The sequence below is a fragment of the Lissotriton vulgaris genome, chromosome 1_1 (assembly GCF_964263255.1).
Source record: "Lissotriton vulgaris chromosome 1_1, aLisVul1.2, whole genome shotgun sequence".
In the NCBI taxonomy this organism is placed as follows: Eukaryota; Metazoa; Chordata; class Amphibia; order Caudata; family Salamandridae; genus Lissotriton; species Lissotriton vulgaris.
In genome coordinates, this window is record NC_141685.1 from 42,408,052 (window position 1) to 42,435,251 (window position 27,200).

Consider the following 27,200-nt stretch of genomic DNA (forward strand, 5'->3'; position numbering starts at 1 on the left):
GATAATGGTATCAGTAGCTTCACCACCAAAGGGACAGCAGCAGCATCAGCGTACTGCATACAGCATACAACAGCAATGGGACACCAGCAATTGCTTAAGGCAACGTTGGTAGTATTTATACCTGACAGGTGCCTGGTTTGACGCAAGTTTGCTGGACATAAGACGTCAATTAAAGATGTCACTAGGAAGTGATAGCTATCAGTTGCTCATTAGAGTTCCATTACTAATCAAAACACAGCAAGCAGGGATTTCCAGGTTTGCTGAGGTTTTATCTTGTTGAAGAACTCGGAGTGTTAATCTAGGAATATCAGATAGTGACTTCTGCTCTGTCATTGCACTAATTGGTTGCAAAGGAAGTGGCAGAGAACTATTCTGGAATGTGGCTCTGTTCGTGTGAGGCCAGAGATGACTTTCTGAATATCGCACTTGAACGGTTCCCATAGGAAGGCAGATTGTCAAGATTCTGTGTTTCTCTATAGGGGTAGTATCAGGAAATACTGCCTCTATTTGAGTAATTTTCTGTGCTAACCAGAAAGGAATTTGTTCCCGTTTTACGGGTGTTTTACCAAGACATGACTGTATGTTCTGTGGTGTAATTTTATTTGTGTTCCCCTGATGAGGGGTCAGCTGTGGTGTATTAACAGCTAGTTGGACTGTTGCAGTCCGCATTACATATTGGACTAATTGCCTATGTATTTTAATTAGTGTTTTTAGCTGTACTAACAGCTCTTCCTTTGACATTTTTACAATGTCCGGATGTGGTGTGTAGCTGGCTAGAACCGGCCACGTTGCTCCTGGTCTACCTAGTGGACCGAGCCTGGTAATGTGATCATTATGTTTTAGGGCGCCATTAAACCAGAGCAGGTGCTCTTGAAATTTAAGTGGAATTTCAATCTCCTCGAAAGGAGCGTACTCTTCCGGAGGTTCCTCTATTTTGTAATAGTGAAACTCTTTTGTTCTAGCTTTTGCCGCTGGAAAGTTTATCCATGAATAGAATACCTCTGTCTGCCGATACTCGTGAGCCTCTATCACGAAAATTAATGTACCACCTTGAGGTGTCAGTCAGTTCTCTATAAGTTTTAATGTTATAGATTTTCTTAAGTGGATGATAATTGCACCCGGGTCTGTGTATTCGGGGCCTTGCTGAGTCGCATCTGCTGCGGCCCCAGTGGTTCCGTTTTCTCCTGGCATTGTTAAAATGCAAGGTTTGCAGAGTTGGTCTCCAAGGAGACAAAGATTAGGTGCACAATATTTTGGAACACTGTATCCTTCAACGTTGAATAAACCAGAGCTTTACATAGGAATCTCTTCCTACTAAGGTCGGGCGGATTTTAACCTTTCACCCACTCCAGACGTCTATTGGAGTATTTACGGGAGAAAGGGGTCTGTGTGAAATATGCACGACTGAGTTACTCTAACGTCTTGCGTTAGTTTATCGCCTTACCAAACGTTGGGCGCCATGTAGTGTAGTTCCTAGTTTCCCACTAGGCCCTGCGCATTGGAATAACATAAACAGTAGTATCGACGTAGAAGTGCGGATCTTCCAGGCCTCCACTGACTATGCTAAACTTAATTGGGTGTGTTACCAACTAGCTCAGAGGTCACTGGAAACTTTCTTCTCTGCATGGGAAGTGGTCAGCTTCCCTGGCACAGACAAGAAGGGATTCAGCTTTCCAACAACCGTGCAACATGACAACTTTGCTCCTCAGATCAAGAGTCAATCTCTAGGGTCCTGTGAAACAATAGACATGTATTTCACTCAGTCAGGTTAGTGCAGTTTACTTTCACGAGATGTAGAGAACAGAGAGACGGGCGTTTGTCAATAAAGGGTTAACATTTATTGAACAGTCTTTCTTCTCGTACAAGAGAAATGTATTGCCACAATTGCAAGACTTGTTATTATAAAAAGTACGTACAGTAAGATAAGGATTGCGAAATAATACTGTAAAAGCATTGATATGGTTTCTTAGCCATACAATGGTTTAAAAGTAATAAAACATATATACATTCATATATACATTAGGCTAAAATACTCAACTGGTGCTTCTAACTAAGCCTACCCCAGTGTGCCTGACCTAAGCCTAACACGTGGAAGGGGAGTAAGTAAGTAGCTTTAAGTTAAGTTGGTTTTGCCAAGGTTTGATTCAAGAATTCTCATCTAAGGGTTTAGTCAACACCATACCTCTGAATAGAATGATGGAGGTCTGGTATCTCCTTCAGGGGGCACTCGGTATCCCAGTCACCCGCGAGGGCAGACTAGAAACGCTGGAGCTGGATTTCTCAGCAGAAGAAAGACAGCGTCTCTCTTCAGCGCGTCGAGGAAGGAGGGGGGACAGCGTCCGCGGGCAGCTTGGCATCTGCTGGGCTCTTCGCAGAGGGACGGCTGTTCAGCTCCTAAGGTCATCACACCATCGTTCGCGCTTTAGCAGCGATAATGGTATCAGTAGCTTCACCACCAAAGGGACAGCAGCAGCATCAGCGTACTGCATACAGCATACAACAGCAATGGGACACCAGCAATTGCTTAAGGCAACGTTGGTAGTATTTATACCTGACAGGTGCCTGGTTTGACGCAAGTTTGCTGGACATAAGACGTCAATTAAAGATGTCACTAGGAAGTGATAGCTATCAGTTGCTCATTAGAGTTCCATTACTAATCAAAACACAGCAAGCGGGGATTTCCAGGTTTGCTGAGTTTTTATCTTGTTGAAGAACTCGGAGTGTTAATCTAGGAATATCAGATAGTGACTTCTGCTCTGTCATTGCACTAATTGGTTGCAAAGGAAGTGGCAGAGAACTATTCTGGAATGTGGCTCTGTTCGTGTGAGGCCAGAGACGAGTTCTGAATATCGCACTTGAACGGTTATGCCAATATAGGGAATAAATGGATTTATAGCCGAATAGGGGCATAAGGTCACAGTATCGATCAGGAACCTAGATAAACACGCAACAAACATACTGACGTGGAATGTCAATGGGTTGGGATCGAAAATCAAGAGAGGGCTGGTAAACGCATACATTAAAAAGACTGACCCCAACATCATTTTTCTGCAAGAGACGCATCTTAGGGGTACTCAGTGTTCCTTTGTTGCTAGGGGCAAATACAGGATGTTGGTCCATGCGGGTTACACTTCAGACTCCGAGGGAGTGGCAGTCATGATTAAAAAATCCCAACCTTTCGCCATCACATATACGTGGCTTGACCCACAGGGTACCTATGCGGGAGTTCAGGGCAGCTGGAATAGGCACACGTATACCTTGATCTCTGTTTATGCACCACCTAAGCTGCAGTCGCGCACAAATGCCTCAGTCGCGAACATCCTCTTAGACACAGCAGACACGATACAGGTGGTGGGAGGGGACTTTAATTATGTCATGGACGTTGCCCTCGACAGATCAGGCACCACAGTTGACGGCGGACATAGGACTGCATTGTTTGATCTGATGTCCTCCTTGGGGCTGACGGACACATGGCGGTGGCTGCACCCGACGCAGCGCATCGGACGTTCTCCCGTCTTGATTATGTTTTCATGCACAGGCAATGGCTGGAAGTAGGGGATGTAGCTGACTACAGAGCCAGGGGCATCTCTGACCACTCACCTTTGTATGTTAGAGTAGGGCGTGACAGAGCTGAGGATGCGGGGTACTGGCGACTCACGGCCTGGGACTTCCAGAACGCAAAATTACTGAAAGATGTGAGGACAGACATAAAGATATACCTCGAGGACAATGTCAAAAATCACATTATGGGAGGCCCTGAAACCAGTCATGTGCGATAGGATTAGGCTTCGACTAGGGGAAGACAGACGGCGACTTCAGGCAGAGGTAGCAGCCCTGGAACAGTCTATTATAAAATAGGAAGGCGAATACCTAGCCCATAAGTCCGAAAACTCCCTGCGGCGGTTACTTGATGTTCAGAAGCAATATCGGGAATTGGTGGCTAACGAAGCCAAGACCTAATCACAAGCGACCTACACAGATTGTATGACGTGGGGGATAAGTCAGGAATATTACTGGCATGGCTCAGCAAGAAGGAGAGAGCAGAGAGGTGGATAGATGGCATAGCCACGATGGGAGGTAATGCGGTCAAAACTGACGTAGAAATAGCGGAGGCTTTTGCTACCCACTATGAAACATTATACAAAGCGTGCGACCTGGCGACTTACGAGGAGGCCCTTCAGTATCTGAACAACACCACCTTGCCGGTCCTTCCACCGGAAGACGTGGACACATTAGAAGCGGACATAACGTTAGAAGACATCACGACCGCTATTGCCAGACTCCGACCGGGTAAAACACCGGGCCCGAATGGATTCCCAGCAGAACTCTTTAAACGCACATCAGACCTGCTGACCCCCCACCTTCGGGCCTCCTAGTAGACGCCCTTGAGATAGGAGAACTCCCTCCGGATCTTACTATGGCCACAATTATAGCATTATACAAGGAGGGTAAGCCACGAACTGAATGTGCCTCCTACCGGCCGATATCTCTACTCAACACGGAAGTAAAAGTGCTGGCGACCATCCTAGCGGTTCGTGTGAGGGCGGTCATAACAGGTCTGGTACATATGGACCAGTCAGGTTTCCTACCTGACAGGGCAACGAAGCTAAATCTCCGCAGAACTCATAACTGGCTCCAGGAGGTAAAGGAGAGGGAAGACCCACACTGGTTCCTCTCCCTGGACGCTGAAAAAGCGTTCGATGCGGTAGATTGGCCCTTCCTGTTTGCAGTGCTCCGGAGATTTGGATTCGGTCCAAAGTTCACAGCGTGGATCAGACTACTCTATACCGGCCCAAGGGCTAGGGTGAGGGTTAATGGAACGCTCTCCCGAATATTTCCTATCCAGAGAGGTACTAGGCAAGGATGCCCCCTGTCTCCACTTCTCTTTACACTTGTAATAGAAGCCCTAGTGGACAGGGTCAGACACAATGCAAATATCCACGGCTTCACTGATGGGGCGACGACGCTCCCCCCCGAAAACATTTCGCTTTACGCGGATGACGTCCTGCTCTATATAACAGAGCCTGAGACGACCGTACCGGAGCTCTTCCGAGAATTGGAACAATATGGGGAGATGGCGGGCCACAAAATAAATTGGCACAAATCAGTACTATACGACCCGAAGGGGAGAAATCAGTGGGGGAGTTTACCAAGGGAACTGACGACGACAGCAGAAGGGTTCCAGTACCTGGGGGTTTATATTACGACGAACATCCCTCTCTCGTTCCAAAAAAACGTGGAGCGTATCATCGTGAACGCGGTGGCGGATATGGACCGTTGGAGACGCCTCCCTTTAACACTCCTGGGCATGGCGGCCATGTATAAAATGGTTGTCCTACTGAAATTTCTATACACCCTCCAAAACGAGTACTATCCGCTGCCAACTACGGTCTTCTCCAGGATCCATGCAGATTTGCGATCTTTCCTCTGGCTCGGGAAACAGGCGAGGGTGGCCCTGGCCACACTACAAAGACACCAGTACAACGGGGGAATCTCGCTTCCCAATTTGGAAGCCTACTATTGGGCGGAACATCTGACTCCAATCAATGATTGGCTCCATGCGGCGGCGGACCACCCGACATATTCCCTGGAAAGAGCTAAGCTGGCGCCCAGAAATATACTGCAGTATCTCTATGGGGATGCGAGGAGAGTCCACCTTCTCCCTGCTACATCCATAACGCTAAGGGCCTGGACGAAAGCTACAAAACGCATAGGGTGGGAACACAAACCTACAAGGCAGACACCACTGTGGTTTTGTCGCTGGCTACATGAGTTACATAAACTACGTGGATTCCAGAGATGGGACGACATTGGCATTTCTACTATTGGAGATGTAATAGCCAAGGGGGAACTAAAGTCGTTCAGGGCCCTCCAAATGGAGTTCGGGTTGCACACCACGCAACATTTCAAGTAGGTACAGCTGTGCCATGCCTGGCAGACCCAGAATATCTTGCTGCTTGATATTCCCGAGTATGCACCACTGGAGGGGAGACTGCTCCAGGAGCACATGGTTGGACAGGCGGTGTCCCTCACATATAAAACACTGACGAACCATATGTTGGGTGACTTAACAAAACTTAGACAGGTATGGGAGCCGGAGTTAGGGGAGATGGAAGACCTGGACTGGGAGATAGTCTTGACACACCCCCCGGCAGTGGCCATCAAGTCCAGGCTGCGACTGATCCAATTTAACTTTCTCCACAGAACATACTTCGACAGGGTACATCTATACAAAATGGGGAGAATAGAGGGACCAAGATGCCTTAGGTGCCGGCGGGAGGAGGGGGACTTCTTTCATACAGTATGGACCTGTTCTGTCATACAGAGGTACTGGTCGCAGATCTTTCAGGAACTTGAAGAAGTCCTCGGGGCCCCCATCCCTATAGACCCTAAGTTGGCGCTGCTTGGTATGACGACCGAAGTAGACCTGACCAGCCCACTACTCATTTTCCTGGTCCTGGCATTAGTAGTTGCCAAGCGGGACATTGCAAAACATTGGGGAGCGCCAGAATCCCCGGACCTAGAGGAGTGGAGGAGAGGTTTAGACCTGTATATGGCAGCGGAGAGGGTCACGTACAAGGCGAGAGGTTGTCCCCGGAAATTCAGGAAAGTTTGGTCTAAATGGAGACACTATCATGGATTGGATGGGGGGTTGTAGTGGGATGTGAGAGGGTAGAGGGATTGCGTCACTGCTTTTGTCCGGTTGGGGTATAGGAGGGACTGAATGGACATGCTTTCAACCGCACGAGGAGTAGAAGGTCACTGATCATAACAAGCTCCGAACAAATGTATGTACCTGGCTGATGGTGGGAGGGAGAGGGAGGGAGAGGTATGCGAAAATTATACGTTTCTGTAAACTGCTTGTATATTGCTGAATTCTATCTTGAGTTTTTTAATGTTTGACCGCCGTGGGTTGAGGGAGGGGGGAGGGAAGGGGACAGTTTCAATACTTACAACAAAAAAGAAAAAGCGGAAACTTGGGTAGCCTAAGACTGATCATGGCTGGCAACCTTGGGAGTAACTGAGACACTGACGACGCGCGCCGCCCGACCTCCGGGGGTGGGCTGAATGGCCGTGTATCTTTCAGGGTGCGAGGTAATAATAGCTACTGTACACAGAGTTTCGCTGACAGATTGTATAATGGCCCCTTGTGTATCTGCAATAAAAATAAATTTAAAAGAAAGAAAGAATGATAATGTTCTAACAGCATTAAGAAGGTTTCAGATTGCATATAATGTTTTGTATGGGACGTTATATGTATGATGTTAAAGTATAGCATTTAAATTAACGTGATGAATAAAATGTGATTTTATCAAAAAAAGAATAGAATTTAATTCTGTACATCTTTATAGGGAAAAGACCAATAACCCAGTCAGAGACAGACAAAACGTACTTGTCTTGAAAAAGATGGTGTAAAATTTTCAAGCCATCGAAACGCGTCGACGCATTCACCTGTACCATCCCATTAAGCAACATTTCAGTCAATCATCAAATATTTGAAAGTGGATGACATTATGTGGCAGTAACATATATGAGATGTACAAAGAGGAATGACAAATTTAAGTCATATAACATGTTCTGTCTTGTATAAATTATGCTGGTCATAATTGTATGATTGTTTTTATGTATTTTTATCTATGCTCTTACATTGTGGGGATTAAGAATTGCATATATTTCTAATGATTTTATGTTAAGATGTATTTCCAATACATTTTGAAATCATTTATTTATTTACGTTGTTATATTATATTGTTGTATGTTGATTGTGTATTTATATATCACGGTCCAGGGAAACTCTGCTCTCTATTGGTTTAATGAAAAGGGAAGACCACTCGGTCCCCCCCGAACGTATGGATGGGTGCCCCGATCCCCCCGGGAAACCGTTGTGGGCGGGGGCGTGTCTCGGCTGGTATGCCCAAAGCGGCGTAGCCGGAGCACGCCCTTTCCCGCCCAGAAGGGGTTGTCCTAGACACCCGCCCGGAAGTCCGCGCACGGAGGGGCGTACCTGAGGCGGGCCCCCGCCCTCCCGCAGATGGATAAATAGAGCGGGAATCCAACGAAGCATCCTCTTGATCCAGTACTCTGAAGGCTGCACCACTCGTCGCTTGTGAGCCCTCGAAGGAACAAGCGGCAATTTTGAGAACTTGTAATCTTTCTTGTTTTTTTTTTCAGTGTCAGGCGTGTGGAAGATCTAGACTGAGAGCATGTCTGGCAAGAAAGCGGGAAAGAGCTCCGAGATGGAGAAGATGCTACGCACTTTGGTAAACCGGGTAGCGGTGATCGACCGGAAAATGGGTAAAGTGGACGTAATCGGTCGAGGCTTAGCGGACGTCAAGAAGCAGTTGGCAGCCCAGAACACCCCCTCGGGACGGCCAAAAAAGGTAATAGGGCCGGCCTTGCCGGATGTCGCCCCGAAGGGTAAGGGTAAGAAAAGTAGGGGCCGGGCAGGTTCTAGGGAGGCCCCAGTCCCAGAGATGCCTCCACCGAGCCCAGTCGCGCCGGTGGATAGCCCGGTACCAGGTCCAGATGTGGGTTTACCAATCCCCGTAGTAGTAACGCCAGTCGGGGATGACCAAATGCCCCCAGAATTGGCCCTTCAGTTAGCGGCAGTACTACCTTGGCTGAAGAAGGGAGCAGGGTGAACAGTGGCTGCGGGTGATCCGACGGAGGAAGCCAGACTAATAATTGAGCAGTTGCGGCAGTCAAGGGATGCCGGGACAGCGAATGTACCTTGTATTTCCCCACAGGTTGCGACGGGGGTCACGACGGATGATGGTCGAACGAAGACAACGGACACGGCGGCCGAACCCGGTAAGAGACCATTGCCATTGGCAGGGGAGAGTTCAGTGCCTTCGAGGCGGGAACGTTTGTCTCAGCACATTCCGGCGGCCACGAAGGAAATGATATGGGGGGACAAATACATCAATATGTTTTCCCTTTTGACTGACCATCGAGAGATGGAATATGCAAAGACCCAGAAGGATTTATGGCACCCCAGCGTATGGCGGGCCAAGATGGCGGAATTCAGGGTCGACTAGACCATGGTGAACTGGGTATGGGGGAGCGTAGACCTGAAGTGTTGCCCGACTTAACATGTTATCAGAATAGGATCATGAATTTCTATGCAATGTACGGGGGAAACGAATGGAAGGGATATGACGTTAATTTTAGAAAGGCGAAGGAGTTTAACGAGGCTTTAACATGGGATTGTCTGGACACGGTGTCCTGGCATAATCAGCTGTTGCCGGGACCTGCGGGTACGTCAGTGCCGAGCATGAGCGTCTCTGGGACATTCCAACAGAAGCCGGCACACTCCTTTCGGACGAACGCCGGGGGGGAGCCGCATCCCAGGTCCGGCGGGAATGGAGGCAAGCGGGGGGTTTGTTGGGGATTCAACAAAGGAACCTGTACCAGGCCTCAAGGAACGTGTAGGTTCCGGCACGCTTGTTCGGGCTGTGGGAATTCCTCACACACTGAAACTGGCTGCCGCTCCAAGTCCAATGGGGCGGGAGGAAGGGGGGGATCCAAGCAGGATTGAGGTGGTGCCTTGGAAGCAAACATCTTCGCCCATCGATATCTTGGCTTTGACCCCCTGGCTGAACCGCTACCCAGATAATGTATCCGCCGGGATTTTGAGGAATGGCTTTCTGTATGGCTTCAGAATCCCGGCGGGAAATTTTCGGGGGAGCCCCGTCTGTAAGAACCAACTGTCTATTCAACATAACCCGGCAGTGGCCGCCAAGAAAATAGCGAAAGAGGTCAGCTTGGGACGGGTGGCAGGGCCATTTGCAAGCCCACCAGTGGCCGAATTTGTGTGTTCACCTCTAGGAGTGGTCCAGAAGGACCCGGGGGAGTACAGACTCATTCACAATCTGTCGGCCCCGAAGGGGGCCTCGGTGAATGAGGCCATTGACCCTGAAGTGTGCTCAGTTCGATACGCATCGTTCGATGATGCCGTCGTTCTGCTGAATCGCCTGGGTCCCGGTGCACTGTTGGCAAAATCAGACATCGAATCGGCATTCAGGTTGCTCCCGGTACATCCTCAGGACCAGCGCTTGTTGGGATTCACGTTTCAAGGGAAGTATTTCATGGATAAATGTATGCCCATGGGTTGTTAAATTTCATGTGCCAATTTTGAGATGTTCAGCTCCTTTTTGGAATGGGCGTTCACCGAGGCCACGGGGCATAGACGGGTGATGCATTATCTTGATGACTTCCTTTTTCTAGGTCCGGCGGACACTGCGGAATGTGCGCAAACACTACGGGACTTCTGCACGCTCATGCGCGAGTTTGGGGTCCCATTAGCGCCAGGTAAGACGGTGGGGCCATCTACCAAAACTCTAGTTTTTGGGGATTGAGCTCGACTCAGTGGAAGGATGTTTCCGTCTGCCAATTGAAAAGGTGGCCAAGTTCAGGGCTTCCTTGATACAATGTCTCAGTAAGGACAAGGTGACCCAACACCAGTTGCAACAGACAGTGGGTCAGCTTAATTTTGCCTTGAAAGTGATACCGATGGCTCACCCGTTCTCACGTTCCATTGCGCAAGCTATGGTAGGCCTCAAGGAGGGTCACCACCGCACTAGACTGTCGGCAGAGGTTCGCCAGGACATGCACATTTGGTTGGCATTCCTGGAGGATTTCAACGGTCGAGTGGCGTGGAACAAACCCCCAGCATCGTCTGACGAATTGGGTTTGTGGACCGACTCGGCTGGGAGCGTGGGATTTGGCGCAATTTTTGGTAACCGGTGATCGGCGCAAACATGGCCGTCGTGGTGGCACTCAAGTGGCCTAACAGGTAACATTGGGTTCTTGGAGCTATTCCCCATCTGGGTGGCTCTGCTGGCATGGCCGGAAGACTTTAGGAACCGCTCAGTGGTGTTCTGGTCGGACAACATGACGGTGGCCGAGAGCATTAATCACCAGGCAGCACGCTGCAAGTGGATATTGAGATTGTTGAAGGAAATTGTATTGCGATGCATGAGATTGAATGTACAGTTCAGGGCAAAACATGTGCCGGGTGTACTGAATAATGCAGCTGATGCACTCTCTCGTTCACACATGCAGGCTTTCAGGGGTTATCTACCCACAGCGGAACTAGTAGCGGCACCATTCCCGAAGCACTATGGCAGATCGGTGCCCCGGATTACAAGACCTCGTGGCAGCCAGCTTAGCGCCCAGGACGAGGAAAGCTTATGAGGGAGCGTTTTGTTCATACTGCGCCTCTTTAGGGCCGGTGGGGAGCCATAGCTGGGGGCAGGAAGAATCCTTCCTCGGGTTTTTGGTGGCACTTCATAAGGAAGGCCGATCGGCGGCAACTGCCAACAGATATAGGGCAGCCATATCATTCATGGCGCAACTCCATGGGGTACGGGACCCAACGGGTTCCTTCTTAGTCTGGAAAGCGCTCCGCGGATGGCAGCGCCTAGAAGGTCGCAGACAAGATACAATGCACCCGATTGGGCTAGACAGGTTGTCCCTGCTACTAGCAAAGCTGGATGAGACATGCTCCTCGCCCTGCGTGGTAATTCTGTTCCGAGCGGCTTTCGCATTGGCATTCCACGGGGCCATGCGGGTAAGTGAACTCGTAGAAAGGAACAAGAAGGATGTTGGGGGAGGTCTAAGCAGGGATCATGTTCAAGTACAAGGTGATTCCCTGCTGATCTCGATCGCCAGGTCCAAGATAGACCAGGAGGCTTTGGGGAATAGTGTGGTTTTGCAGCGCGCCCAAAGGAGCTCCTGTTGTCCCATAAGGTACTTAGAGGACTACCTGGCTCAGAGGTCGACAACATGGGGGGGGGCCTTCATTAGACACAAGGATGGCACCCCGCTGACGAGATTTCAGTTCCGGAGGGTGCTGGCAATTACGATTGCTGCGTCGGGCTTGAACCTGTGCGATTTTGGGACCCACTCATTCAGGATAGGGGACACTACTGAGGCTACGGCTCGGGGTCTGGGTGCGGAGGAAGTGAAGCAGTTAGGCCGTTGGTCCTCGAACTGTTTCAAGAGGTATGTGCTACTGCACATGTTGTAAAAGACTGATGAAATGCACTCACGCTTGTTATCTTTTGTTTGGATTACAGTTTCGCGAGCCTGTGACGCGGGCGGAAATTGGGATCGACCCAACATCAGAGGACCAGCGGTCAAGGATCACCGACTGGAGATCAAGTGGTATGGGTCGTGGGCCACTCATACGTGAGGCGTGCCGGGGACGTATTCAAGGCAGGTGACGCGATTCACGCATCTGGGGAATACGGGTTCAGAGTGACCTTCCATGGGAAGGGAGGCCTCTGTTTTGACCAATTTCAAACCTTTGTGGAGGAACTCTTAGGGCGGCAAAGGTCACCGCCATCTGTAATCATAGTGCACCTGGGGGGCAATGACTTGGTAAGACTAGGAAGACGGGTGTTAGTAGAACACATATTGTCGGCAGTCAGCTGGTTGGCTAGGAGGCTCCCGGGGTGTACGATTGCATGGTCCCACATGATCCCCAGAAGAATCTGGCGGGGGGGTATCTCTGTGACGGCGTTGAACCACTCGGTAAAGAGGGTCAACAACAAAATTGAGAAATTGTTTCGATCCACGCATTTGCAAAGCATTCCCCATGGGTGTATTCTGGGTGATCACTGTTACTTGAATGATGGGGTTCACCTGTCCAGGGCTGGAAATGATTTACTCATAGGAGACTTCATAGCATGGCTAGTGGCATTGAGGAGACATGACCTTTAGGAGGTGTGGGGGGGCCGGATAGTCGGTCAACTATCCGGCCTGTGGCGGTAAGGTCATGATCGGTGAGCAGTGATTTCAAGGTCCCTAGGGGGGGCGCCACCCAGTACGGATGGGAGCGCCCGGGGGGAGGTGGCCATTGGCCCCTCCCACGGGGAGGCGGCACCCACTACGGATGGGTCGCCATGGGGGAGACGGCCATAGGCCCCTCCCAGGGGGAGACGGCTATATGCCCCTCCTACGAATTTCCCGGGGGCCGGATATCCGCTCCGGCGGAAGAGAGTGTGGGGAAGGGAGGGGAGTCCACGCTGTCCTTCTTACGGATACCTCGCACGAGAACTCGGACGACCTTTAAGATGGCGTCGAGTGAAAAGGGGCCCCCACGACAAGGGGAAGTTACAGTTGGCAGCAAGGGTAAAGTCCTCTGCGCATGCGCCACTCACACCGTGAGGGCGGGAATTTGGTAGTAGGGATCTGACACCGGTTAAGACCTTGCCGTTGGCCCTTAATGCTAGGATGTACAATTTTATTTTAGAATGTTATGCATTTTCAGGATGCTAGACTCGGCTAGGAAACCTTTGTATTAGAGATTTGTTAAGGTTGGCTCCCGGTGCATCTGCGAGTGATGTACAAGGCCGCGTGTTTGGTGTTCAAGGCCGTACACCAACAGGGCCCAATACCACTTCGTGACATGTTTGCTTGGTATGCTGCCTCGCGGCCCCTTCGCTCATCTTCAGCCAACTTGTTGGCGGTCCCGAGGTTCCAGAGAGTCAGGATGGGTGGCCGCTCATTTAGTGTTGCGGCGGCCAGACTTTGGAACTCCCTTCCTCTCTCTCTGAGAAGCCACAAGGATTACCTACCATTTAGGAAAGCGCTGAAAACGCATTTGTTCCCGAAAATTGTCTGAGCAGTGAGTTGTGTGTCTGCCGAAGTTCAAAGCGCCAGGATGCCCTCTGGGTGATAGGTTGCGCTTTATAAGTATACAAAATAAATAAATAAATAAATTAGCCAAAGAACTTGTCTTCATCAAAATGTAATTGAAGTAAAATTGTACATGATTCATGAAACGTTTTAATTTAAAGTTTTAAATTTTGTTTCATATTTTAATAAATACGGCCGGGGGGGTGACTCCCCCCCGCCTTCCAAAAGTTCAAACTTGTGTCTGTCTCCTCCCATGGGGAATTGGTGTTGGGAGGGGGTGGCGGGCATCCTGGCCCATATGGAAAGGGAAGAACACTCGGTCCCCCCGAACGTATGGATGGGTCCCCCGATCACCCCGGGAAACCGCTGTGGGCGGGGGGCGTGTCTCGGCTGGTATGCCCAAAGCAGCGTAGCCGGAGCACGCCCTTTCCCGCCCAGAAGGGGTTGTCCTAGACACCCGCCCGGAAGTCCGCGCACGGAGGGGCGTACCTGAGGCGGGCCCCCACCCTCCCGCAGATGGATAAATAGAGCGGGAATCCAACAAAGCATCCTCTTGTTCCAGTGCTCTGAAGGCTGCACCACTCGTCGCTCATGAGCCCTCGAAGGAACAAGCGGCAATTTTGACCCACCCACCATCCCCTTTTTGCAATGTTTTTTGAATAAAGTAATTGTTGGTGATATTCGAATGTATTAAAAAGATACAGTGAAATTTTTGCATCATGGATGTATGCCTTTGATTGAATAAATGTTGGTAGGACTTTTTTCCTTTGTAGAAACGGAGAGTGATGGATCAAGCAATATTTGTCTTGTGCTTTAGGACTTTTTTTCCTTTGTAGCAATGTCAAAGTTGATTAATTATCAAGCTGTTGCAGATTAGGTGTATTTTCTTCCTTAGTAGGTAAAACAACTGTCGTATTTATTCTTGGTCGGGCGGTAAGGTCATGATCGGTGAGCAGTGATTTCAAGGTCCCTAGGGGGGGCGCCACCCAGTACGGATGTGAGCGCCCGGGGGGAGGTGGCCATTGGCCCCTCCCACGGGGAGGCGGCACCCACTACGGATGGGTCGCCTAGGGGGAGACGGCCATAGGCCCCTCCCAGGGGGAGACGGCTACATGCCCCTCCTACGAATTTCCCAGGGGCCGGATATCCGCTCCGGCGGAAGAGAGTGTGGGGAAGGGAGGGGAGTCCACGCTGTCCTTCTTACGGATACCTCGCACGAGAACTCGGACGACCTTTAAGATGGCGTCGAGTGAAAGGGGGCCCCCACGACAAGGGAAGTTACAGTTGGCAGCAAGGGTAAAGTCCTCTGCGCATGCGCCACTCACACCGTGAGGGCGGGAATTTGGTAGTAGGGATCTGACACCGGTTAAGACCTTGCCGTTGGCCCTTAATGCTAGGATGTACAATTTTATTTTAGAATGTTATGCATTTTCAGGATGCTAGACTCTGCTAGGAAACCTTTGTATTAGAGATTTGTTAAGGTTAGCCAAAGAACTTGTCTTCATCAAAATGTAATTGAAGTAAAATTGTACATGATTCATGAAACGTTTTAATTTAAAGTTTTAAATTTTGTTTCATATTTTAATAAATACGGCCGGGGGGGTGACCCCCCCCCCCCGCCTTCCAAAAGTTCAAACTTGTGTCTGTCTCCTCCCATGGGGAATTGGTGTTGGGAGGGGGTGGCGGGAATCCCGGCCCATATTACCCTATTTCTCTTGACATTCCCAAGGGGTACCTCTCTCACTCTAAATCTCCATATACTTGTATGCAGAATCCGAATTAGGACTTTGGGACACAGTTACTAATATTACTGGGGAAGACGACGCCACGTACAGCGTTCCGCCTTCTCCCACATCGACTTACTACGATCCTTCTGAGACACACGCAAGGTATCTATACGAGCAGTTTTGTGCGTAGATTTACCTAATATATGGATTACCATGGGTTACAGTGGTTTATATTACTAAACGCAGTATAAGACTTAAGCTCGTATAATAATAATGCATGCCAAGTTTAGAACTGATAGATATTTCCCATGATAATCTGGTACAACAGATGAGATATCTATAATTTTAATAATACAGACAGGTTTAGTCTGTAAAATGGGATCAGCACAGCGATTCCATAACTAATAGTTGTGACGTAATCCACTGCCGTTTTTAAGGATAAGACGATACACAATAGGTTGGAGATTGATTTGGAGGAGTCGGTAATGGATGAGTAATATGGTGCTCGATGGAAATATTATGAAGACTGGAAATAATGGACAGCTATGATTCTGTTTCTGAATTTCTGAGCATACGACATAAGATACCTACATCCTCACCCAGGCCGACAATTGGCTGGGACGGAATTACAATCGGTCAGAAGGTAGGCTCTTTTGGTGACATTTTGATTATATGTCAACTAGTAAGGAGTGATTACGTTTTCTGATGTTTGCCCGAATACTCATATTGGTCTTATGAATTACAGGCCAGCTGATCTCGATTCCAGTCTCTCAGGTATGCCAATCCTGGGGTATACACTGTAAGCGCTACAGATAGCATGAATAATATAGACACTATATACAGGAGATATGACCCCTAATATTATTTGCATAATACCCCTACCACTGGGACACAAAGGGAATAGAGAAATAAATTATCTCAATTTTGAATGCAACACAACCAAAATTGTGCCATATTTCTGTCTCACTAAACTCACACTTTTGGGGTGCTTATCCTCTACCTTAAAAGGGGACTGAGGGACTATGTACACATATGCATAGATCTTAATGCAAAACATATGTGTGATGTTGTTACATCGCATTGTATATATGTTTTACAGCCCTGACGAAGTCGCGGGTGAACTACCCAGGCAGCAACGAAACACGTGTTGGCAACAACTACTGGAATAAAGAAAAGAAAATATGAATACAGAGATTGTTTACTGCTATTTTTTGTTTATATATATGAACAAAACGGAATAAGGGTTTATGTGTGCTAGGACATTGTAACAAAATTTGTACAGTTCTCATGTGGAGTACTGAATGGTGAGGTCAAGGATGAGGACCCCCTCCCTAAGCACCATAACACACTAAACAGTATAGAACAGATACACCGATAATCAAGTGAGGCGCCACTATCACTAGACTATACTCATCATCCCGAGAAAGAATATAGCAGCCATGGTTGCTGCTTTTTTATTTTATGCAACTAACAACCATAGACAAAGCCAATAGTTCTGGCTTGTTACAGAAACACCTGATGGCAGTGGTACACAACAGCCAGCACCTCCGTAAAAGGTTGCCACAAAGTTAACAAGATGAAGCGGATTTTCTCCAGCGTGCTCAATACCAAGCACTGTGCCATCCACAGTGCTAATCTATATGTAGAAAATCTTCATATAGCAAAACAATAATCTGAATGACAGAGCACAGCTCAAACAAGTTATAAAGGGGACTCAAGTGGGCCCACAGATCTCAGAACAATAGTAGCACAAGTCCAATTATATATGTAACAGAAATATTTTATTCATAAGTCTTCTCAAATGTTGACACGTAGAGACAGAAACAAGAACAGCTGACACGTGTTGTGTCTTGGGACGACTTTTTCAAGGCTGTTTAACAGAAAAATACATTTCATTCATAACTTTTTAATAGTTATTCACAAAAAACGTTTTTGTATGTAGAAAAATCTATTAAGTTTCTAATAAAAACATGCCTGTAGAAGAAACAAGAAGGGGTAGAAAGGAAGGTCTTAAAAGTGTTGGTTAAAAAAGGGAAACGAAGGGAAAATGTTGGAAATATCCAGTGAATCACAAAGACACCCAAGTATACAAATTGAAGCTCCAAGTGAAAGAAAGAAAAAGTTAATTAAAATGAAAAATAGACCCAATCTCCATATAGTACGCCAATTCCAAATCCAAGGATAATTGGTGAAGTGAAACAATTCCAGAGAGAAACATATATAAATACCAAAGTTGAGAATGTTATAAATATCATATGAGGCGCTTCTAAGCTTTTCAAAGGGTATTCTGATGAGGTAGTATGGCTGCCAAGCTAGAAGATGTTCTGCAGATATGTAGAATGTATACTAAAAATAAAATAAAGGCGAAAATCCACGAGTTATTCCTATACAATCTTCTTATATGTTTTACAACTAGCTCCTCAAAGTCCTGATTGATCTCGTCAAAACATAGATCCACATGACCTTTCATACCAGCTAAAAAATATATTTAATGGAAAGGTATATATGTGATGTAGTGTAGCAAAAAAAAGAAATATATATATATAAATATATATATATAATGTAACTAATGCAAGATACAATGAATGGTTTAACTCATGTGGGCTGCTTAGTAACAAGCCAAAACTTACTAAATCCAATGAAGATTACTGGGCCTGCAGTCTAATAACCAGCAGTAAGATGGAGCATCCGAAATATGAGACCCCTCACAGCATAAATACCAGCAGCTAAAGAGATCAGTATAGGTGATAGTAAATGTAAAGTATCAAAAGATGACTTAAATCACCTATCTCTAAAAGCCAGCTATATAGTGACCCTAACAACCTCTCTTCCCAGCACTTACTTTAGAGAGGAGTATCTGTGGCCCAAGTAGTCGGTCAGAAATATTTTCTCTGTGTCGAGTGAACCTTCGTAGTAGTTATACGTAAGTAAAGAGTCCTGGAACGACTAGTAAGTAGAAACCAGAACAGAAAATTTTAGCAGCAGAGAACCAGTCCAAGGAGATATTTTCCATCGTCCATAACCTGGCGTTCTCGGACAGAACTACTCTAAAACCAGCCCCGTCCGAAGATCTCTGCCTCTCTCTCAATAATTATTTTATTCACAAAGTTTCTACCATCAAGGCCAACATCCCTCCTCCTTCCCCATCTTTTGTTGATCCTCAATGTCCTCCCCCTAAAGGCGCACTGACCACCTTTCCCCCTATCACTCGGGAAAGTCTGAGCTCTTTGGTACCTCTGATCAAATCTGGCTCCCCGCTCGACCCCTGCCCTGCCCACATCCTCCGTCACATCTTTGTTTCTTGCCCAGACCCTCCCCTTCACCTCCTCAACAGTTCTCTTTCTCAAGGCATAGTCCCCAGCTCCCTGAAATCTGCGGTAATTGTGCCCATTCTGAAAAAACCTGGGGCAGATCCTTCTGTCCCGGCCAATTTCCGCCCCATCTCCCTTCTGCCATTTCTGGCTAAGGTGCTCGAGCGCCATGTCACCTGCGCCCTGAGTTCCTTTGTGGAGAAGCACGGAGCCCTTGCCCCCCGCCAAGCCGGCTTCCGCCCCGCACACTCTACGGAGTCTGTTGTCATGTCGGTTCTTGACACCCTCAGGGAGGGCATGGACACCAATCAGCACCAGGCCCTTGTGCTCCTCGATCTCTCAGCCGCCTTCGATATGGTGGATTATAACATCTTACTTTCCCGAATCAGGGCGGCGGGGATCGGGGGGACTGCCCTGGTCTGGTTATCCTCCTTCCTGAGCGAATGCACCCAGGCTGTCCGCCTGGGTGACTTCACAGCGGACATCCGGAAAGTTCAGTGCGGGGTCCCTCAAGGTTCCTCTCTCTCTCCCCTCTTGTTTAATTTGTATATTGCCCCTCTGATTTTCTCTCTTCAACAGATGGAGGTCGCCGTATTTAACTATGCGGATGACCTCCAGCTAGTCTTCAATCTTTCCTCTCCCTCTGCTGTCCTTAATTTTCAAACTGTCATGCGTCATATCAGGGACTGGATGAACCACAACCACCTTAAACTCAACCCTGATAAAACCGAGCTGGTGTTGACGGGTGGTTCATCCAGTCCCTGGTCCCCTCTTTTTTGGCCCCCCTCTCTTGGTCCTTCTCCTGTCCCCTCCTCCTCAGTCAAAACTTTAGGCATAAAACTTAACTCTCAACTCACCCTTCACTCCCAGGTTAGTTCTGTGGTATCTTCTTCCTTCCTCTCACTGCGTACCATACGCAGGGTGTCCCGCTTCTTCACTTTCTCTGCCCTCAAACTTATCATCTTGGCCATGGTGGTGTCCCGCCTGGACTATGGGAACGCCCTGTATGCCGGTATCCCTGCATACAGTTTGCGTCGCCTACAACAGATACAAAACCAGGCAGCTCGCCTGGCTTTCAATCTCCCTAAATTTCACCACTCTACCCCACTCCTGAAATCACTTCATTGGCTCCCCGTGCGAGCTAGAATTCAATTCAAGCTCGCATCCATCACTTTCCTGGCCCGATCGGGTTTGGCGCCAGCCTTCATCTCCTCCGAGATTGTCTCATACGTCCCCACCAGGGCTCTACGTTCCTCCTCCCAGTCCCTCCTCACCATCCCACGCTTCCGGAGAAAGAAGTGGGGTGGATCCAAATTTGCTATCCTTGCCCCCGCCCTCTGGAATTCCCTTCCCTTCGAACTTCGCTCCATCACCCTCTATTCACAATTCCGCAAATCCCTTAAAACCCACTTATTCACAAAGTCCTTTGAATAAATGCTCCCTCTGTCCTCCCTACTTCTAACCTCAGTTCCCGTTAGCTATAGGGCCAAGAAACCGCTGGTATACGTGCGCTCTAAAAGTACTTTCAAACTCAAACTCAAACTGGTATGCAAACTATTGGACAACAGGTAGTTGTAGGAAGGTACATCCTGACTATGGTTGCCCCCAACTTTTTGCCCTGTGTTTTAGCTGGTTTTTGACATAGTCGACCTGGGGCCCTGCCAATCAGGACCCCAGGCCTACTGCTCTCTCTTTAAAATGGATTCCATGTACCCTAGGTACATTTCCAATTGGTACTGGGCCACCTTATCAGACCCTGTAACTCAGGGCATAGGTGTACCCAGGGCTGCCAGGGGCTGCAGCATGTATTATGCCACCCCTGGCTGGCCTCCTAAATTTGACACAACTGGCTGCATGACAGCTGGGGCAAAGTCGTGTAATCACCCTTTGCTGTAGGTGTAGTATACCTATACCTAACCCTAAAATGGACACACAGATTCCTATCAGTCACTCCTATGGCAGGCCTTGACAATCCTGAAGGCAGAGTGCTTGGAATCGTGTGAGATGGTGCTCTGGCATGAGCTGAGCCTGTCTGCAGCTTGCGGAACCAAGTCCTAATAGCTGTTCCATGATATCGCATACCATATACTCTTAAGTGCATTATAATCCTCGCGGTTAAATGCTATCTTTGGTATTGCTTTATCAAAACATGTCGAGTAAGGTGTCATACGAATTGGAATACTAACCCCTCGCCAATTCTGGCGACGGGGTTAGCATTCCACCCTTCTAGAGGGACACAACATGTATGTAACTGTGAACCCCGGTTAAAGTTAACTGAAGCCTCAGCTCCACAAAATGGATGCTGCCACCACAGACACGAGTCTGACCCCCTGCAGCTGGGAGTCCTTCCAGCGAGGGGAGCCTGGACAAAGGGTTTCCTGTCAGGGGCGGTGCTAGCACCGTCCCAGACATGGTTTTGTGTATCCTGGGTAGGCAGGGCTTTTCAGGAAGGTGACTGCTGAGTGGCACCCCGGTGCTCACTACGCATAGGCCGGTCTGAACCAGTTCCAGGGGCACACCAGCCCCTGGCCTGGGGAAGTCCGGCATGGCAGAGGGGTGTAACCACCCCCCTCCTAGTCCCACCCATAGGCAGGACCTAGTCACCGGGTCAGCCCCCTTTTTTAGTATAAAGATGGGAGCGGCCCCCTGTTAAAATTAGATCATCTTTGGAATCAAGACACGACTTTCTTCGAAAGGACTTCACGATTTCTTCTTCAAGATTCTCCCTTGTGGCTAAGGAGTAGTCACCCTGCATCAAGCGGGCACCATCCTCGGAACACTGCGGTCTGCTGCAAGTCCTTCTTCACGAATCCGACGACCCAGCTCGACGAGACCCGGCTTCCCTGGCACCTCTGACCTCTACTCACCTCTACAGCAAAGCTGAGAACCGTGAGTGCGACGAGACCTCGAGGGACCGACGATCGCCAAGACTGCACGACTTCTGCATAACAAGCCCACCGAGTCTTCCACTGGTGAGTGCTTTGGGGTCCGAGAAGCCCCAACCCTGCGCAGCTCCAGCACCCAAGATCAGCCTCCCCGCATCTCCACGATCGGCGTGGGGCCCTTCTGCTGTTTGCTGTGCACCGCGTTGTTTGGCTACTAGCCGGCTGGCTTGTGGCCTTCTGAACGACGCCCGACGACATCACTGCTGCTGGTCTGGTTGCTCCAGACTGGCCCTTGCTTCCTTCTTTAAGAGAGGCACCCCGGACCCTCCTGGTCCACTCCAGACGCCATTTTAGGTCCACCGCGTGGGCTTGAATATGCCAAGGCTTTGTTGCCCAATCCTGGGTCCAGCGACGCCGACAGCTTCTATCTTCGTGGGACAGCTCGCTCCTCCATCCTGGTCGCCGACAACGCCTCCTGGTCCGTGAGATCTCCGAGCACAGCGTCACCCACTCACCTTGTCGAGGTGGCTACCATCCGGTGCCCTCCTGGTGCCCACTGACTACTGGCTAGTAGTCTCGAACTTGGTCCCCTCTGCTTTCAGGTGTCATCTTCCATCGATCCAGGCTTGGATCCACCGAACTTTCTTCACTGGTCGCCTGCCAGCAACTTCTTTCTTCCAGGCTCCTGGTCCGTCAACGAGGATTCCCGACGCCTATGCAGCTGCAGCCCCTGGGCTAGGTAACTTCGGCATTTCGGTGCCCCAGCATAGCCTCAGTATCCAAGGGTCAGAATCTACTTTCGTTTTCTCCCTACTAGGTCGGGTTCGCCCGAGAACACTAACTTTGCAAATTCTAGCTACCATAGACTTTGTCCCGCATCTCGCGTGAGAGTGCACACACTGCACCCGAGTCCCCTGGGGCTCCTAGAAGTAATCTAACGATTCTATAGTCAAGATCTAGCGATTCCAAAGCCTATTAGTACTGTACTTACCTGCTAGTAATTCCGCATTCCACTTTTCAAGTATATGGTTTTCCGTGCCCCTCGGGCATTTGTATATACTGTGCTAACTTAAGTATTTTTGTAAGAGTTTTGGTTTGTGCTTAGTACCCTGTCCTCATAAAGAGTACAGGGCTGTTGTGATCTTTAATAAATAACTGTTTATTTTCATAACACTTGTGTGGTGTCCTTTCACTTGGTGTTCAAGGGGTATATGTGGTATAACAGCTGGCTTAACACGCCCTCTCGAGTCTTTAGCCTTAGACTGCTCGTATCCACGCTACTAGGATAGCTGGTCTATAAGGTTGACTTACAACCAATCATCAATAAGGGTTGCTGGACTGATACATAGTGTTCACTAGAATAGTGACCACTGATTATCAGGCCACCTTCTCACAGTAGTGTGCTCTTGCACTTGCCCTAATCGTCAAACATCGAAAAGCCTGAAGAAGCCATCAGATACAGGGAACACTTACTCATAAATATTCAGAACGATCTTCCACTTCAATATTGGTGAGAGCGCCATGATAGCGAGCATAAACCACTTAGTAATGGTATGGTCAGAAAGCCTCCGGGCAGCTAAATGGAAAAACATTTAAATAGGCCATTAGGTCAGCTGTAGTATCGAGCATATAGAGTGCCTTGAACACACCAGGTTGAACAAGCAAACCAATGTTGAGACAAAACAAGAACAATGCAAACTTATCATAGAAATAATAAGTAGATGTTACGTCCTCTGTAGTTGTGTCCCTCCGTGGACACAGTTCTGCCATTGCTTTTTTGATGTCCCTGTGCGGATACCGTACCAGCCGTGAGGTCATCAGCTGACAGTTGACAGCTGATCACTGCTTTGACAAGTCACGCTAGAGCTCCCCTGGAGCCTGTGTTGGCGATTATAAATAAAGGACTTCTTCGCTTATTATCTGGTGTGTATCGGAGTTCCTTACAAAGTGGCGACGAGCACCAACACGAGAACTCAGCACTTAAGGAAATTTACAAGGATACAGTCATAGAAGATAAGCGATTTCAAGTACTTCGTGTTAGGTGAATTCCAAGATTTGCAAAGAATAAATTGATGTCGTTAACATCAGTGCACTTAAGGTTGGAGAACAGTCAAATATGTAATTAAGGTGAACACAGTAAACTCAAACGAGTAAAAATTCAGAAGAAAAAGAAACTTGATAAAATTTGAACATGCAGAAATGAACTTTGGCTAAAATACTTACTTGGAACTTGCGATCGAAATAAGAAGTAACAAGGAAAAATTATCGGAAAAAAACGTACTACAACAAAGAAACCAACAAGAATTTTCAGCGAGCCACAAGCCAAACTTCATCTAAAAGTCTAAACAGCAAGTAAGCTTCGAGCAACACATTTCAAGGTAATTTTAAAAAATGTGACACTTTCTCTTCAACTTTTAATATTGCTGGAATTACATTCTGACTGGAAAATACACTTGCTGAGGTACACAACTGCCTTAACGAACACTCACCAACTGCCGCCTTGAATTATTCTTCCTACGTCATCAGTCCATCTGTGTAAACTTCAGCGACGAAGACGGATGCCTCTAACGTCAAGCGGCCACCTTTAAAGTAATAAATCAGCAGTCCAGTTTACCTGCCTTGTACGTCAGCGAAATTTTAAAAAAATAAAGAAGGAAAAATAAACACTTCTCATCCACACAGCCGGAGCGTAATTAAGAAGCATCTTACTAGCAGAAGGGATCTTCAAGGATATATAAATAAAGAACTTCTTCGCCATTATCTGGTGTGTATCAGAGTTCTTTACAGTAGATCTCTGGTGGAACAGGTCACCCACCCCACCCCCATCGAGGAGCGAAAATCCTTAGTCACTTGGCAGAACTTTGCCGCCATCTCAGAGGTTGATCTCCTCAAATGCATCCGCGAAATCAAACCCTCCAACCATTCTTCTGACCCCATACCCAGTGGCATCGCCATTAATTTCTATACTGACACTCTCTCCTACTCGACCAGGCTAGTCAATCTCTTCCTCAGTCAAGGATCCCTCCCAATTGTCCTCAAAACTAGACAGGTTTCCCCCCTTCTAAAAAAACTCTCTGCAGATGCAAATGACCTCAATAACTTCCGCCCCATCACCAATCTCCCTTTTCTTTCAAAGATCACACAAAAATGTGTTGCAAAACAACTCTCCCAACACATTATGGACAATAATCTCCTCAACATGTTCCAGTCGGGCTTTATTCAAAACTGCAGCACTGAAACAACACTGCTGCTAGTGATCGATGATGCGCTGCATATTCTCAATTCGGGGGAATTGTGCCTTCTGATTCTTCTTGACCTCTCTGCACCTTTTGACACTGTTAATCACGACACCCTCCTTAACATTCTCCGACAGAGAATGGGCGTGGAAGGCACAGTACTCAAATGGTTTGCCTCTTTCCTCGCGGACAGATCCCAAATGATCAAGATTGCGAACAGTCTGTTGTCTCGACTGGTGGTTGGTCAAGGTGTACCTCAAGGTTCTATCCTTGCTCCCACTCTGTTCAAACTCTACTTGGAATCATTATGGATCCTTCTAAGCAAATCTGGAATCCTCTACCATCTTTATGCGGATAATACCCAAATCTACCTCAAGGTGTCTTCCCCTCATGATCTCTCACTACTCAGCTCTACTCTCAACCCTATTCACAACTGGATGTTAGCTCACCAAGTAATTCACAATCCCTCTAAAAAGGAATTCCTCCTCTTATCTAGCTCTCTCCGCCTCCTGTTCAATCCTGGATGGATCAATCAAATCTACTCAACAGTAAACCCATCATTGTGGACTGCGCTAAATCCTTAGGTGTCATACTTGACAAAAGACTCAACCTAACCTCACACATCAATTCCATGGCCAAGAGCGCACGTTAACAGCGGTGCCTTTTATGGGGGATTCGCCGGTTCTGCCCGGAGAATGACCTAAAAACCTTGGTCCAATCGCTAGTTCTCTCTAGACTGGACTATTGTAATTCTCTTCTGACTTGGCCTTCCCAAATCTCACCTCTCCCCCCTCAAATCCGTCCTCCATTCAGCAGCTCGCTTCATTTCAGGGTCCAAACGAAGTGACTACATCACTCCTATCCTATCTTATCTTCTCTCCGATGGCTTCCCATCAAGGCTAGAGCTATCTACAAAACAGCGTGCATCACCCACAAAGCTTTGCACTCTTCCTTCCCTCGCTATCTGGCGAAGAAACTGAAATTGGCTGGAGGCTCAAGACCTTCTCGCAATGCGGAAAAGTTCCTGCTTGAGCCCCACCTCCATCAAAAGGGAAAAATTGATGGCACAATCGTTCTCAGGTAATGCTGTGAGAATCTGGAACTCGCTTCCTCCTTCGCTCCGCTCCGTGCCATCACCTCCATCCAGATCTTCAAAGCGGACCTCAAATCTCTTTAATTCCAAAGACACTTTCAGAACTAATTCCCTCCTTCTCAGTAAATTCGTCACTTATATTTATATTTTTGTTTGTACATCCTGTGCTTGCTGCGGTTAATATTGTGTTTTTTTTACCTGCGTTGTTTTGATTCTATGGCCTGCTATTTTTCGTCAGTAAGTGCTTTAGTCATTGTAAAATTTGTCATATATATTCATATTTTTGCTTGTACAGTCTGCGCTTGCGATTGTGTGCCTTTTTCCTGCGTCGCTTTGATTCTATGGCATGCTATTTTTGTTTGTTCCATTCCTGTAACCGTTCTCTCATGTAACGTAACTGGTTCTATAGTAAAGCGCTCTGACACTTTCGGGTAAAGTCCGCGCTTTATAAAAATGCATTAACCCTTTCCGTGCACGTGACGGAACCACTCCATCACGAGCTACGGACGCGCTGTGCTGGTGACGGAATGGTTCCTTCATGACCCGGCCGCCGCGCCTGCGCGGCATCAATTCCGCGCCTGCGCGGCGTGTTCTATGGAGCAGGCGGGCCGTGACGGAACTACTCCGTCACAAGCATAGCGCGCCCGCGGCTTGTGACGGAGTGGTTCCGTCACGAGCATGGCGGCGCCGCGCGGCTCCCCCCTAGCGCCGCCGTGGAATTACAGCCACGGCCAAGGGGTTAAAAAAATAAAATAAAATAAATAAAAACAAACACCAGTAATCAGACACCAGGGACATTACTTGGTATTCCACAAATACACACACGGTGAATGGGATTATATGGAATTGTTTGACTATGGCGATGACGTTCATTGTCTCTATTTTGTTCTTCATAAATAACAACAACAAAAACAACAACAAAAAACATAAGATCCACTAAAAATATTATTAAACACACACACATGATTGGGCGCTTTGAGGACACCTCTCACATGTTTTTACCTTTGATACTTGCACAAGTGCCACCTTGCCTACGTAACGCCTGTTCTTGTGCCTAGCACTTATTGCAGTATTATACCTCAAATTATACTCTGTTTTCTCTTTTAACTGCACACTTGTCACTTTTCCTCTTGTGCACTTTTGACTACCTCATGTATTTTTGGTTGCTCACAATTTTTACTACCTCATGTTTTTTGTTTGCTCACAATTGTCACTATTACCTTTACTACCTCATGTATTTTTGGTTGCTCACAATTTTTACTACCTCAAGTATTTTGTTTGCTCACAATTGTCACTATTACCTT

General features: G+C 47.9%; 1 protein-coding gene across 3 annotated transcripts in view; it reads right to left on the reverse strand.

Annotated features, from left to right (window-relative positions):
- LOC147737126 (uncharacterized) overlaps positions 1–27,200 on the reverse strand; it is a 381,113-nt gene that overhangs the window by 353,175 nt on the left and 738 nt on the right. For all 3 annotated transcript variants that reach the window (XM_086965561.1, XM_086965383.1, XM_086965466.1), the window contains exon 2: positions 24,057–24,149. The gene's annotated coding sequence lies outside the window, so the exon portion shown is untranslated. The remainder of the gene's footprint in view (positions 1–24,056; positions 24,150–27,200) is intronic.